Source organism: Cyprinodon tularosa, unplaced genomic scaffold (assembly GCF_016077235.1).
Source record: "Cyprinodon tularosa strain WSP-4 unplaced genomic scaffold, ASM1607723v1 ctg634, whole genome shotgun sequence".
NCBI lineage: Eukaryota > Metazoa > Chordata > Actinopteri > Cyprinodontiformes > Cyprinodontidae > Cyprinodon > Cyprinodon tularosa.
In genome coordinates, this window is record NW_024039379.1 from 821,426 (window position 1) to 838,723 (window position 17,298).

A 17,298-nucleotide genomic window follows, 5' to 3' on the forward strand; every position below is an offset into this window, starting at 1 on the left:
GATAGCACCCTTTAAGTTCCGGGTCACAGGTGACTCAGATCTGAATAGCTGTTGCTGCTGTCGCTGTGGCTAGCTGCTCGTCTCGGCGTCTTCTAAACTAATAGAAGAATACGGCTGGATCAAGGCTTATTAAGACGGCCGAAGGATTTAACTGAGTGTTTTCTGTCGACCGCTCGACGGTCAGGTTTTTTTTCACCCCCTGTGTCACGTCAGGATGGCGAGCTACCGGATCACCGCAGCTTCGCGGTAGGATTTACATGAACCAAGTTACTTTCTCATTCTGAACTTATTTGCTTTGGGTTATGGACAAGAAAAACCCTACAACAATCGGACATTGATTGATGAACTGTTGAATCACTCTAGATTCATGAATGGACTAAAAAGGAAACTCTTGGGTGACATAAGGGTTTATTGTTTTTGTTGCTGAGTTGTTTGTCCTTTTTTTTTTTTTTCCCCCTTGTCGTGTTTTTGGTTATATTATAGAAAATCACTGTTATTATAAATATTATTAATATTGCATATCTTCCTATATATATGAAAAAAAAACTCAAACTTGAATACAATAATTTAAGCATACTTTTGTCTAATGGTATTTTGTTCACACCCACGGGCTCCATAGGCGAACCTATCTGAGTGCCTATTATAACTGGCTGCAGTCAGGCGCCTAGCCTTAAATAAGCGTTACACGTGGCGAGCTAGCCAGGAGCTTGTGTGTGTGAACATATTTTTTTTTTGGGCTATTTCTCATTTTGAACATTTATTTCAGTTGTAGGAATAGGAAATTCTAAGTAAAATATTCAACTTTTTCAAAAGGTAAAATAAAGAATACTTAATAATTAAAAAAAAACATGATGGATATTGTTGAGCAATCTGGTATAAATGTATCACAGTCTGTGATGATTACTGGTGCTACCGATACCAAGGTTGATGAGGAAATACTTAATTGCTTAAGTAGATACGGTAAACTTAACCGCACTTTATATGTAACTGATTCCTCAAGCACGTTTTTTAAAAACCTGATCGTTGAGTTTGCAGATTTAGCTGCTTTTTCCGCACTACAACCGCTTCTACCTTATACTTACACCTCTCAAACAAATACTGACCGAGTGTTTTGTGTCACCGCTTTGGCATTCGAGTATGCAGCCACAGAGGGCAGCAGCAGCAAACATCAGCCCAACTACATCGCTGAGCTCAGGAAAATTGCTGATCAAAGCGGCCATCGTTTTGAAGATGTTCTGAAGACAGTAATGAGCCAGATAGGCCAACATCTGCATGCAGCAGGAGCAGATGAAAATTTTGATGATGATGATGATGATGATGACTACGACGATGATGAGGAAGAGGATGGAGTAAAGGTGAAAGAGGAAAAGGAAGTGGATAAATTTACTACTGCACAGCCAGTGCAAATGGACTTAGGATCATTATCCTCACTTCCTCCTGCTCATTCATCCTCGGGCCAGGGAGCACGACCTCGTCGAAAGCAAACTGGACCAGCTCCAGGACTGTCGCTTTCTACCAATGATCTTAACCCACCTCAGATACAACGGGTTGTTGTTGAACATGTGGTTCGAAATACTGATTTGACTGGTCCAACCTCACTTCGTCTCCGTACTTTTTCAGGAAGGTTTCCTAAGCCGAGTCATGAAGCTGATTTTGAGTCCTGGCGTTCCCAGATTGAGTCTCTGCTTGCTGATCCCAGTCTCTCTGCACTACATGTCACTAGACGAATCACAGAGAGTTTGTCATCACCTGCAGCTGATTTAGTCAAAGGTTTGAGCCCCCATACAGTACCAACAGTTTTGCTAAGCGTACTAGATTCTGCTTTTGGAACAGTGCAGGACGGTGAAGAATTGTTTGCACAGTACTTAAACATTCTGCAGAATCCAGGGGAACGACCATCCACTTACCTTCAAAGGCTTCTGCTCACCCTCAACACTGTTGTGAAGCAAGGAGGAATTTCACCTGCTGACATCAATAAACATTTACTCAAACAGTTTTGTCGTGGGTGTTGGGATAACACTGTCATCACAAAGTTACAGCTGGAACAAAAGAAAGACAACCCACCAGCTTTTTCTGATTTGTTGTTGTTACTCAGGACAGAAGAAGATAGGCAACATGCTAAAGAGTCACTTATGAAAAAGCACATTGGAACGTCTAAACAGAAAGTTCACGTTCAGTCCCAAAGTGCCTGTTCTTGTGGACATTCTACGTCCAATGAAGAGCTGAAAGAAATGAAAAAACAGCTTCAGAAACTACAGCAGCAAATGTCCCAACTTCTGTCCAGGAAGAGTCCAGCTGAATTCAAGTCCATGTCAAGACAGAACAAGTCCTACTCTTCACCTCAGGTACGAACCAAGCCCAAGCCTTGGTACTGTTTTAATTGTGGAGAAGACGGCCATCTTTCCTCCTCCTGCACAAATAAAGCAAACCCCAGTCTGGTTGAGCAGAAAAAGAAACTGTTACGCCAGAAGCAACAAGCATGGGATGCCAAAATTTCAAAATCTTTAAACTAGAAACAGCTCCTGTAGTGGGACACACAGAAGCTGTGTATATGAACAGTCCCAAAGAACGCAGGATAAGAACACTGCCACAAGGTCTTATCGGCACAAAGAGCATATGCCAAGTTCAGATAAAAGGAGATCAGCTTAACTGCCTCCTTGATTCTGGCTCACAGGTTACTACTATCCCCTACTCCTTCTACAATACTTACCTCAGGGACCATGAAATCAAACCAATAAACAACCTGTTGGAAATAGAAGGAGCAAATGGACAAACAGTGCCTTACCTGGGATATGTAGAGATCAACATGACCTTCCCACCTGAATTGTTTGGTTTACCTGTTGAAGTTGACACACTTGCTCTTGTTGTGCCTGATAATAAGCCATCTCAACATCTGGTTCTCATTGGCACAAATACCTTAGATGTTGCTTACAGCAAACATTTTGACACTCACCCTGACGAGTCATTTCAACCTACAGTCTCTGGTTATATAGCGGTGTATAAGATCCTCCAACACCGCTATGCCCAGAGTTCGAATGAACTTACTGCAACTGTCACCCTGCAGTCTAGTCAGCCCCTAATCATTACTGCTGGGCAGACCACAGTTGTAGAAGGGTGCTTAGCTTCAAGATTGTGGCAAGGAGAAAAACAAGTCCTCCTGGAACATCCGAGTTCCTATGCCCTCCCTGGTGGGCTCATGGTAAAAACCTGCCTCATTGACTTGCCTCAACACCGGCCGTGTCATGTGCCAGTCGTTGTGAGCAATGAGTCGAACCATGAGATTCATATTCCAGCACGAGCAGTCATAGCAGAAATCAGCACTTTCCAGAGTGTGATCTCACAAGAGCAAACAGTCCACAATTCAACCCAGTCTACAGAGTCCCTACAACCATCTCAACCACAATACAACTTTGGAGACTCACCTTTATCTCCAGAATGGAAGCAGCGAATCATCCAGAAACTCAACAGTATTCCTGAGGTGTTTGCAAAGCACGAGCTGGACTTCGGCCGGACAGACAAAGTTAAACATCAAATCAAGTTGTCTGATCCCACTCCTTTCAAACAAAGGCCAAGACCAATCCACCCTCAGGATATTGATGCTGTAAGAAAGCATTTGCAAGAGCTTTCTGATTCCGGAGTAATACGCGAGTCTGATTCACCATTTGCTTCTCCAATTGTGGTTGTACGCAAGAAGAACGGCAGTGTACGCCTCTGTATAGACTATAGGAAGCTAAATCTTCAAACAATAAAGGACGCCTATGCTCTACCCAAGCTTGAAGATACATTTTCTGCCCTTTCTGGATCAAAGTGGTTCACTGTGTTAGACCTTAAGTCGGGCTATTACCAGATTGAAATGGAGGAAAAGGATAAATCCAAAACTGCCTTTGTATGTCCATTGGGGTTTTGGGAATTCAACCGCATGCCGCAAGGGGTCACCAATGCCCCAAGTACATTCCAAAGGTTGATGGAAAAATGCATGGGAGACTTAAATTTAAAAGAAGTTTTGGTTTTCATCGATGATTTAATCGTTTTTGCACCTACCTTGGAAGAACATGAAGAGCGCCTGATGAAAGTTCTCAATAAACTTAAGGATTTTGGGTTGAAGCTGTCAGTTGAGAAGTGTGTGTTTTTTCAAACATCTGTGAAGTATCTGGGGCATGTTGTGTCCCAGAATGGTGTTGAGACAGATCCAGATAAGATCAAAACACTTACCTCCTGGCCAGTGCCCAAAAACCTAAAAGAGCTAAGGTCTTTTCTCGGTTTCTCTGGATATTACCGCCGTTTCGTCCAAGGATATTCAGCCATAGTTAAGCCATTGCATGACCTGACTGCTGGTTATCCGCCATCTCAGAAGAGACTGAAGCCAACGGTAAAGCCAGAGAATTACCTGAACCCCAAGGCACCATTTGGAGGACGATGGACTCCAGTGTGTGAGAAGGCTTTTGAAACCATAATCGAAAGATTAGTCTCTGCCCCTGTATTGGCATTTGCTGATCCACAAAAACCCTACATACTCCACACCGATGCCAGTTCTACCGGTCTTGGTGCGGTGTTGTATCAGGAGCAGGGCGAAAAGAACAGAGTTGTGGCATATGCCAGCAGAGGTCTCTCGCGGAGTGAATCCAAGTATCCAGCTCACAAATTGGAATTTCTCGCTCTGAAATGGGCAGTGACAGAGAAATTCAATGATTATCTTTATGGTGCTCAGTTCACAGTTGTCACAGACAGCAATCCACTGACTTACCTATTATCCTCAGCAAAACTTGATGCTACCGGTTACAGATGGCTTTCAGCTTTGTCAACATTCACATTCAAGATCATCTACAGAGCCGGAAAGCAGAACATGGATGCTGATGGATTGTCTCGACGACCTCATGGTGAGCTGTCTGATGATCCTACCTCCCGGAAGGAACATGAACGAGTCCTGAAGTTCGTTCAGCATCACCTCAACGAACCAGATTATGTTTCCATTGATCAGCACACCATCGAAGCAGTTTGTGCCCGTCACCTGGTGTATAGCCCAGGTGCACATCTTGACCACGCTCTGGTGTTGTCTATGACCACTCATGTCAACAGCCTACCTGACAGCTTTACTGACGATGAACAGTTCAGCTCCCCTTCACTTCCTCGATTCTCAGCAGATGACATTGCAGCTAAGCAGCGTGACGACCCTGTTATCCGCCATGTCATAGCTCAGCTGGAACGAGGAGAATCACCATCACCATCGGTGAAGGAAGAACTTCCTGAACTGCCCCTTCTACTCCGAGAAGTAAATAAAATGGAGCTCCAAAACAACCTTCTCGTTAGGAGGAGACAAGTGGGAAGTGAAACAAAGTACCAACTAGTATTACCTGAGGGGTATCGAGCTGTTGTGCTGCACCAACTGCATAACCAAATGGGTCATATGGGAATTGACAGAACTATAGACTTAGTCCGTTCCCGTTTCTACTGGCCTAGGATGTTTATTGATGTTGTCAATAAAATCAGAACCTGTGAAAGATGTGTGAGACGCAAATCTTTACCAGAACGAGCTGCACCTTTGGTCAACATCAAAACCACTCACCCCTTGGAGTTGATGTGTATGGATTTCCTCTCTGTAGAACCGGATCGCAGAATCAAAGACATCCTTGTTATAACAGACCACTTTACAAAGTATGCCATTGCTGTGCCTACTCCAAACCAAAAAGCTAAGACCGTTGCTAAGTGTTTGTGGGATAATTTCCTTATGCATTATGGCATTCCGGAAAAGCTGCACAGTGATCAGGGTCCAGATTTTGAATCAAGAACCATCCGAGAACTCTGTAAAATGGCCAACATTCACAAAATAAGGACCACACCATATCATCCAAGAGGAAATCCTGTGGAACGTTTTAACAGAACGCTTCTGGACATGCTGGGAACATTATCTGAAAAAGAAAAAAACTAATTGGACGGATTTTGTAAAACCACTAGTGCATGCTTACAACTGCACAAAGAACGATGTCACGGGATACTCACCCTACGAGCTGATGTTCGGACGCCAACCACGCCTACCGGTGGATTTAGCTTTTGGACTGCCATTAAATGAGGATGGATTTTGCTCCCATACGCAGTATGTGCAAAAGTTAAAGTCCCACCTGGAGGAAAGTTACAAACTGGCCAGTAAGAACTCAGCTAAAGTGATGCAGCGTAACAAAACCCGATTTGACCAGAAAGTTACTGCATCAGAACTAAATGTTGGAGACAGAGTCCTAGTAAGGAACGTGCGACTAAGGGGGAAGCACAAACTCGCAGATAAGTGGGAGTCGTCTGTGTATATTGTTGTGAAGAAAGCCGGCAATCTTCCTGTGTACACAGTCAGACCGGAAGGCCAGAACAAACCACTAAGAACCCTGCATCGAGACCTTTTATTGCCATGTGGATACTTACCTTTTCCTGAGGAAGAAATGCCTACCAGAGCTAAAAGGAAATCTCCTGTGTTTTCTCCAGTATCTCCTGATGATGAAGAGGGTCCATCAGAGGAAGAACTAGTCGATCCACCTTTGCACATTCCATCATCTTTTGAACCTGTCAGATTTACAATTGATATTGACCTGCCTCCTGTCGAGCAGTCTGTCCCAGGAACTGAACAGTTTGTTCCCATCACACAATCTCCAGTGCCTGTAACTGAAGAGGACAGTGATGCTGAGGATGATGAACCCAAACCTGTGGAAGGGGAACTTATGACTGTTAAAGAGGAACAACTAGCAGTAGAGAGTGAGGAACCTGAAATTGACTCTGAACAACTCAATCCTGCTGAAGTCTCCAGAGCTGAAGGAAGACTCTCTCCAGATCCTGATACTCCAGAGTCTGACAATGCAGAACATGACACACAAGAAACTGATATATTTGACATTCCCAGCCATACTGAAGAACCTCACTCACCAGTGGATTCAGTATCTCTGGACAGTGAAGACCAACCTCTGAGACGTTCTAGCCGCACAAGAAATCCACCTGATCGATTACAGTACACTAAACCTGGCAAACCATTACTGAAAAGCATTCAGGCTTTGCTTCACGGTTTGAGCTCTGCTTTCTCCTTCGCCCTTCAAGAAGATGAAGAAGAACAGTTCATTGCTCCGTACTCCAATCAGCCTCCCATTTGCTGCCAGCCTGGTGCATGTACGAGGACGTACATGGGATCAGGAGGGGAGGGTGTAACCTGCATAAAATAAGAACCCGTATTTTATTTTGGCGGGTCAAATTGATAGCACCCTTTAAGTTCCGGGTCACAGGTGACTCAGATCTGAATAGCTGTTGCTGCTGTCGCTGTGGCTAGCTGCTCGTCTCGGCGTCTTCTAAACTAATAGAAGAATACGGCTGGATCAAGGCTTATTAAGACGGCCGAAGGATTTAACTGAGTGTTTTCTGTCGACCGCTCGACGGTCAGGTTTTTTTCACCCCCTGTGTCACGTCAGGATGGCGAGCTACCGGATCACCGCAGCTTCGCGGTAGGATTTACATGAACCAAGTTACTTTCTCATTCTGAACTTATTTGCTTTGGGTTATGGACAAGAAAAACCCTACAACAATCGGACATTGATTGATGAACTGTTGAATCACTCTAGATTCATGAATGGACTAAAAAGGAAACTCTTGGGTGACATAAGGGTTTATTGTTTTTGTTGCTGAGTTGTTTGTCCTTTTTTTTTTCCCCCTTGTCGTGTTTTTGGTTATATTATAGAAAATCACTGTTATTATAAATATTATTAATATTGCATATCTTCCTATATATATGAAAAAAAAAACTCAAACTTGAATACAATAATTTAAGCATACTTTTGTCTAATGGTATTTTGTTCACACCCACGGGCTCCATAGGCGAACCTATCTGAGTGCCTATTATAACTGGCTGCAGTCAGGCGCCTAGCCTTAAATAAGCGTTACAATATACAGTTTGGGAGACCATGACAAATGTGGCAGAAAACAGAATTTTTATCAATAATCTATTGATATGCTTAAGGAAATACCAGACACATAAATCTAAAGTTACTTTTAATACTCCATGTTTTCTGGGGTGTGAAAAACAGCCTGAACAAAACATTGTTAACGTCTCAGATTCCAGCAAGAAGAAAGCTGCAAAAACACTTGATTTATTTACCTTACTTAATATGTATTTATATGAATGGTCACCCTGGCTCATGTTTAATTGTTTAATGTATAATATCAGGAAAGATAAGATAAGATAATCATCTGATTTAATTGGCATATGTCAAAAACATTTATCATGAAAGAATAAATAAAAACATTGAAGGAGACTACAACCAGCTGCTGCATTCTACCAGTAGTCCACTAGATGGAGCCATGGAGACACCTTTCTAGTCTCTGACTGAACATCAGGAAATATTTTATTTTAAAATTATGAAAAATCTACAAATTGATGATATCCTACAAAGACAAAATTTATATAAAAACTCTGACTAAATTCAACGCACAATAACAGTGACATCGTTGTGTATTATTTTGAAATGACTCACAGGAAGTAGCTGGGAGAAGTCGTCCCTGACTTTAATGGAGGAGCGCAAGGCTCCATACTTGAAAATAAGAAGTTTCACTTAATCCAGTAAAGAAAACAAAGAAATGTCAACTGTTCCTGATGTTGGCTGATTTCGGGTTAATCAATAATCTAATCATCCTGAACAGATGAAATTCTGTGCTAAAATAAAAGGAAACTTTTTCTTCAAACATCAGAAAACAGAATAAAAACAGGAACAAGGTTTAAAATTAATCAAGACAAAATTCAAACTAGAAATGAAGAAAACTTGCAAAAGGATCTGAGCAGTAGAGTTTAGCTAAACCAAACCTCCAGAACCTGACTGCGTGCTCAACACACCTGGACAGCTAAGTTTGTGTCAAAAGTAACAAACAGCGATGGAGCATCATGGCTGATGTCAAGGCTAAACTGGTTTGTGTTTTTTCTTCCAGGTGTAGAACCAGTCAGGAGAACATCTGCTGTGAAATCAGAGGCAGTTTGGTAAAATCCTTATGAGAAAAAAGTTCAACGGAAAATTTTCCATGATGGCATCAGTAATGAGAACAAAAGCTACAATAACTGGTCAGACTGGTTAGACTGGAGTCTGGTAAAACTGAAAGGGTTAGAAGTTGTTTGTGTACTCTGCATGAAATTAGTATCTGTTACATAAATACTCATCTCGAAACGTTAAGGTTCTGAATTGAATAAGTTGATAAGTGGTTCTTTATCTCTAATTTCATAGAAGAATCTTTTTTTAGAGTAGAGATTTAGAACTTCCCCATAAAACATAAACCTGGCTCTGAAAAGAAAGGGATTGACTTTATTGATCTCACAGTGGAAACATTTACTAAGTCCCTTCTGTTTATGTCTCATTTAATTTTAACCCTCTGTGTGAATATCTGAATTATTACTACAGTTTTGTCATAAGTTTTTTTTTAGCTAATATACTAAGAACAGAAAAATCTAGTCAACAGATTTCCCCTGAGAGTATCTGTGCTGCCACCCTCTGGTTTAGAGAGGAACTGTTTGTCCTGGAAATGGTAAAGTTTGTTCCTTTGAGCCTCAAGCTGTGGGGGGGATGATTGTTCTTGTATCATCACATGTGGACAAACTTGTCGGTACTCAAGTTTATGATTGAAAAATCCACAATAAAAATGATCTAAATCTAAAAAACGCAATAAATATAAACTATGAAAATAAACAAATGAAAATCAGAAATTGTTTTTCAAGCAGGCTTCAATAGAACGACTTTAATCAGTAAACTCCACTTTGGTCAGATTTTTATTTTTTTTATTTTTTCCTATAGAGCCCTGCTGACCGTTAATGAAAACACATTTTAACATTATGTTTTAATGGATTTCATAAAAGATAACATGACAATGCTTTATACAGTTCAATGAATTCTAATTTAAAATATTGTTGCTGTTTTATAGCCTGATAAACCAGATTAAATGTGAGATTAAATGTGTAATTTAGATGAATAAAACATTGGAAGATCGTTAATGGGAACAACAATCTTCCAATCAAGTCATGTCTGTGCCTATTGGCCAACGCTCTGACCAATGAGTGCAACTGACTGTGACGTAGGAAGATTTTTTTAATGAACTTTATTTAAACAAAGTAAGTACAAACAAGTAAGGCAATAACAACATTACAATTCTATGGAAGGCATAGTAGAAGCAGATTTCAAAATAGAAACACAAAGTAACATTGACAAGGAAAATAAAGAATGTGTGAGTAATGATAATGAAACAATAATTAATATTACAATGTTGTCGGAAATTTTTTATCTCTCTTCTATTCTATATTAATTCATCCTATTTACTCTCTATAAAAGTTTTCACTCAGCCTGTTTCACCTTGAAGGCCACACCATTCTCTGCAGGATGGTGTTTGTAGAGCAGACATAGCTTCTTCCATAACAAACTAGATTCTTTCTCCAGGTTTATTCATAATATGTTACTGTTAAACCAAAGTGTCTGTAATTAGTTTTGACTCTGACTACTTTACATTGTTGTTAGTAAGGAGGAAAGAATGCTGCCCAGATCAGAACAGAGCAGATTGCTGTGCCATTAGGGCTGTATGATGAACTGTTCTCTCTTTGCAAAGATATGAATAAATGTGCCGACTGAGTCAAATCCATCGATCTTTGTTTATTTGACTAGGATGAATAGTTGAATACTTTTTTCCCACGCACAGGTCATGTTTTAACAAATACAAAAAAAATAAAAAAGGTACATATTTTATAGCAGCGTATAAGATTTAATTGTTATCCTTTTAAATTGAACAGAGGAGTTATTTCTAATTAAGAGAAGATTTATTTAACTAAAGAAGAAAATTGGACATTCTAAAACATCTCAGAAAGAAGTCAAAAGTTTTATCGTAAATAAGACCTTTATTCAAGTCATTTGGTTGTGAAAAAAAAATATTGAAACAAACTTTTATAGAAATATGAGCAGAACAGAATGAAGGGAAAAAATCAGTTTATTGAACAATAATCCACATTAATTAGAAATGCAGTAAATGTTTAACGGGAAGATTAAACATTTGAATCTAAAGACTATTTCAAAAATGTCTAACGGCTGTTTTAAAAAAAAGACTTTATTATTATTTACAGGCGCAGGTTAAAAGTACAGCTCTACTAACATTGAAGACAATTAAATGATAAAACAAACACTAATCATGATTAATTAAAAAACCTAGAAATGATGTAAAACAGATAAATTTCAATCGTACAACAAAATGTTCAATTGCAGAAAAATATATTTATAAATACCGAAAAAGGCAATAATATCCACTTTATGCTCACATGGAGGGAAACGGATAAAAATGTCAGATTTGCTGTAATAAAAATGTCTGTCCCTGACCTTTATGATCATCTGGAAATAGATGCTCTCTCTGCTCTGACCTTTCATTGCTGCACCCAGTTCTAATGTTCCAGGTTGATCCATAAGGTTTGGAAAGTCTGTGTCTTTGCACCATGATAACTTTTTCCCTGTTAGCATCTCTATTCTTCTCCCAGAGCTGTTCAAACTGAGGCGCTGCTCCTCTCTTCACTGCTGGATTCTCCAAAGGTTTTCAATCCAACCAGATTTAAATTAGAGACATCAAACCTTCTAATGCTGTGGCTCAGTTTCAGTTGCTAACTTCTTGGTCTTAAGGTGCATTTCTGAGTCTGTGTCTAAATTCTGTGATCACACAATTTCTCTCCATTGATTGCTAAGTTTGCATTCATTGTTTTTTCACAATATTTTCAACCGAGCTTCTCTAAGATGTATAAAAAAAGTCAAATCGTTCCTCAGTCACCCTGAGTTACCATCTGAATCATCTAAGCTGAACCACCTTAGCAGAAATGATTAGGCTGATAACCTCACGCCTGATTTAAGCTCTGAGGAATCTGAGAGTTTTAGGAATATGGAGCCTGAAAAATATCAATAGAAAATAAATCCTCTAAATTTCACTGAACTTTAGACCAAAACTACGTCTTTCTAATAAGCAGAAGAAATGATTGATCTATCTTGCTTAGCTAAGCTTAGTAATGTTTGCCCATTTTTAAATATTTTGAAGTGGGATTAGGATAAAAGATTACATTTTTACCAGGTCTTTATTTTAAATGGGAAACAACAAAACTATATTATTATACAAAGATGAATGAAAATCTTATTGTAATACAGTTCGCTGCCACATCCCACTGCACTATCAGCCACCCAAGAATCAGAATCAGAATCAGGTTTATTGCCATTGTTAGTGAAGGAGCTCACAACTAGGAATTTTTTATGGTACAATCGTGCAACATGAAACATATACCGTAATATGAAATAGGTAAATAAAATTATAAAAATCTCTAAAAACACTGGGGTATAAGGCATGCAAAAAATATACTAATATATACACTTAGGATAAAAATATGGATAAAAAATATATATATATATATATATATATATATATATATATATATATATATATATATATATATAAAGTATAAAAAGTAAAATGTACACAAAATGACACACCTGTGAACATGCTGTGTAAACAGGCCTCTAAAAGATGCTTCAATAAAAGTATCTGAGCATTATACAATGTCTGGTCTTTATCAAGCACGAATACGACAATTATTACTTATCTTATTCATTTATACTTATTTTTTGGTCCATTGAATATGTTTAAAAACTTAATTTCCATCACATCTACCAAAATCAAACATCCACAGAAGTGCTCTTTCCTGTCATGGAGAGTTTTTATAGAATCTACAGCCTCCTAGAAGCTCAGAATTATTTAACTGTTTTGTTAATTGTAAAAATTAATAATAAGATAATACGTTTTTTATTAAGTTTTAATCCTTAGCCTAGTACCAAATATTCATACAAAGTGTAGTTTGCACAGGATTTGATTTCAATGGTTCCTGTATTAGTTCGAGTAATCCAATAACTTATTAGTTCTCCATTGGCTATGTTACTTGAACTGCATAAAATAATTAATAAACAAAGTTGTGAAATTCTTAGTTTACAGTATATTGAAGATGCAAGTATTTTACTAGGAGCCATACTTCTTTACTTCAATTCTATAAAAATAAACCAGAATATAGAAAATTATGTATATTGTGTGAAAAATTTTCCAAATAACTACAGCTCACTTATTGTTACTCAGTTTCATTTACTGTGCTATAAAAATTCAACATTTAACAGCTTTGTTTCAGTTAAATCCTCTGAAAAACCTCCAACCTATAGCTGCGCCTGTCCTCATCTAACCCTGATAGGGCTGCAGGTCCAAATTATTTCAAAATCTCACTCCAAGGTTTGGTGAAAAGTTGGCAGCCCTGCAGACACAGAGTCACAAAGCGCTTCACAGAGATTAAAACATAAGAACATTAAAAGATAGAGATTTAACGGATGCTAGCTGAGCATATATGTAGCTACCAATGCAGCAATCTATTGGGTAAAATTTAGAAAAAAAAACTGCATTGCTGCTCAACGGATAAGACCTTTGGAGATAGATTAGTCCCGCTAGAGCCCTTTTTTTATTTTTATCTTTTTTTTTTTAGGAAAAGCAGCTTCTTAAAAAGTTTATTTTGAGCTAAAGTTTAATTTATAAAACTCAGCAAACTTTATTTCAGTTATTACATCCATGATTACTGCTTCAAGCTGCAGCTATGTGATCACCAGGAAGTGACATCATACTGCCCTCTGCAGCCTCCTTATTGCACTGCGTGTGATTTAAACACTGAATGAAGTATTGGGAGATCCATCAGTATTTATCAATCTTAAAAAACACGTCAGCATATTTTTATAAATTGCTTTGATTATGTTAAAAAGTCACATATAAAAAGTTTTAGTCCAATGATCGCAAGAAAAACTAGATCTGACTCATGAATAAAAGGAAAAAAATATATAGAAACATCCTGATATGCAGTTTAGAGCTTTGACTGGAAACATGTAAAAAAAAAAAAAAATGTGGATTTTGAATTATTCCCAGCTTTGATCTTGAAAGGACTGGGAGAGGAAGAAGTTCCCAAGAAATAATTTAGAAGAGTTTTATAAAGAAAATAATGGATTACATGTTTGTACATGAAGGAAGTATTAACTCAGCACAAAATCACTGAGGAACCAGAACTGGACCACCAGAGCCCAAACCCAGGATATAGAGGTTCAGTGAATGTGGTGTTAAAGGTGTGGAGGTGGATCCAAGAGTCAGAGGAGATTCTGTAGAAGGACAGGATGCCAGCAGGATGGTCCAAATACACTCCTACTCTGTTAGAGGAGGCGGAAAAGGAAGAGGAGGAGCAAGGGTCAACATGTGTTTCTTTTTTATCGTGCCAGACATAGTAACCACCATCAGAGCAGCTCAGATTCCATGAATGATCACTTCTTCCAAACCAACAGTCTCTGCTCTCTCCTTTCCTCCTGATTCTTCCATAACTCACTGATATATCGACTCCTCCTTTCCACTCAACCTCCCAGTAATGCCAACCAGTCAGACCAGTTCTACACAGCAGCTGAGGCCAGTTATCAAATCTGTCTGGATGATCAGGATAGGACTGAAGCTCCTGCACATAGGTCACCTTCCTGTTGTCCTCAGACAGTTGCAGTCTTCTGTTCACTGTGTTTGTGTCGATGTCGATCTGACAGGAATCTGATGGAAAGAAAAAACACAATCACACTTTGATAAGGAATCCTGAGTGATTGATGGACAGATTGAAGATTGTTGAATTTCAGCTGCTTTGCTGTCAGGAATCCACTGAAAAACACACTTACACTTCCTCAGATCTGGTGTCAACCATCGTTCTCCAAAAGGCTCCACCCTGAAAGGAGGAGGAGGTTAGACCATCAGTCTCTTTCAGCATTTCTAGTGTTTATGAGGACAGTTCAATTTAGTTTTCTTCATTCGCTGTAGTTCCATCACTCACTGTACAGTTTGAAAATAGCTGAATGGCAAGAAGGAAATTGTTTTAAAATATTACTACAAGAAGAGGAAGCACCATGAGCACCATGTTGGAGCTGGACCCCAGTGGGAGGAGGAGGGTATCTGAGATTAACCTAAATTCATAGGACCTTAACCCAAGGGAGTAGGTTTGATTTCCACTTTGGTAGGGACACTATTGGTCTTAAGTTTCATTAATGTCATTTTAGCTATGCAAAAATATGCATGCTTTTTTTATGCTTGACTTGAGCATCAGGGTGCATGTCGTTTAAAGAGAACAGCAGCATTTCTTGCTACATTTATTCTAGGGGTGTAAATCACATCCATCATGGCGATTCAATTCAGTGCCGATTTCCTGACCCAACAATTCGATTATTTTCGATACACCATGATAAGATTCGATTCGATTAATTGGTTAATATTTTTTTTTTTACACCTTACAGGGTAAACAAAGTTTCAAGTTTGAAATAAATCAATGCAAGCTGTAATATCGTTAAGCATTTTTTTTAGACACAACAGCAAAAAACAGAAATAGAAAAGTTGCATCAAAAAATACTGCAAAAATACTGCAGAAAATCAGTGCAATGAGTGCAATGCAATACCTCGGCTCCAGACGTCCCCGCCCCTTCCACAGACCTCTCCCAAATTGTAGCTGACCGCAGACAGTGCCACAGACAGGAGGCCGGCTTGTTTTGTTTTCATGACCGAAATTGCGGAAAACAACTCTTGAAGTGTGACCTGCTAGAAGAGCGAGGTGCGCGAGAACGCTGGGACCCTTTTTCCACCTGGATCTCCGCTCTTTTTGGCCCTCATGTCCCTCCGTCGTCGGACTAAACTCGCCCCCACTTCCTCGCCGCCTCGGCCGTATCTAGACCCACAGCGTGTAGCTCAGACCACGCTTCAATACTGAGCATAAATAAAAAATGTCTGCGTCAAGCTCACTGCAACAGACTGCTGTAAGAGTATAACCAGGAAGCGAGGTACAGGGTTCATACGGGTGCTGGAAATCCTTGAAAATGCTTGAATATTGACGTTGTGTTTTCAAGGTTTGAAAAGTGCTTATATTTTGGATGAAATGCTTGAAAATGCTTGAAATTGTAACTATTTATTTTGCAACAAATACCTATCTAACTGAATCGTGTTTATTAAATGGAGAAATAAAATGTTGGAGAGCCCGAAAATGAAACCTGCTCGCTTATGTGTGACTGCAATCTGCCAGTCTATTTCTATGTGTGACTCCACCCCCATGAAACCACAACTGCGCCATGCCGGGAGGTTGTCGTTTCAATGAACGTTGGCTGGAAGATAAAAAATACAAATTATGGATTAAATGGGTTGCCTCTTGTAAAGTCTGCAAAAAAGATGTGCAGCTTTTCACAATGGGCGAGTCTGCGCTGTCGAGTCACATGAAGGGTAAGTCATAGACTTTTAAGCAGTGATGGGCAGTAGCGCCGCTACATGTAGCGGAGCTACTAGTTTAACTACATTTTCCAGTAGCTTGACCGTAGCGTCGCTGCTTTATTTATCAAGTAACTTTCCTGTAGTGACGTTATTGTTTTTATCAAGTAGCGTCCACAAACGCTACAAAATCCAGGGCAAAACTAAGTAATGAAACCAGGTTTTCTATTTTTGAAACAACAATCGGAGTTATTCGTTGGACATTCATGCATGAGCCTCTATTCTGCCTCTCCTGTCTGTGTCTACGAAACATGCGCATGCGTACTGTAGTGGAACTCAAAGAATGACACACACAGCCACACACACAGGATGAAGGAGGAGACAGGAGCAGAGCGCCTTATCTTCAGAGATTTTGAAACTTGTTGAATCCTCTGATAAAAAGTACGTGTTCAGATGTTTTAAGGCTTATTTGCACAGATAAGATTTTTTAGGTATGGAGGAACAGCTCTCCCATGTATAAAAATAAATACATAAATAAATACATGCTCAATAAATAAATGAACATTCAATTAATTACCCCCCAAAATACAATGAATAAATATGTAGGTAGAAATTAAATTATACAGTGAGACAAATGTATATGTATCTCTTAATTTTCTTCTTTATTTTTTCACCTTTTTTGTAAACAGTTTCATTTGTTACTTGAATCGACTGTTTAATTGAGGTCTGAAGAAGTTTTCTCTAAGGGAGACCCTAAAGAAATAAGATGCCTTTTGTAGGGTTTTGTTTTCCCTAGAGATGTCCATTGAATGCAAACTCATAGCCATGTCTCCATGTGTAGAACACTACACAGTACCTTTCATTTGGTTCTAATAACAGCAGATTGTTTATTTTTTTTGTCTACTAGTAATTACTTTATTTTTTTTATATGCTGATCGTAAAGCAACATTTACACTGTGATATGTCATTGGCTGATCTTTAATAAATATTTTA

The 17,298-nt window shown here is 39.1% G+C and overlaps 1 pseudogene; it reads right to left on the reverse strand.

Annotated features, from left to right (window-relative positions):
- Positions 1-13,520: 13,520 nt before the first annotated feature.
- Positions 13,521-17,298, reverse strand: part of LOC119798741 — a 171,762-nt pseudogene continuing 167,984 nt past the window's right edge.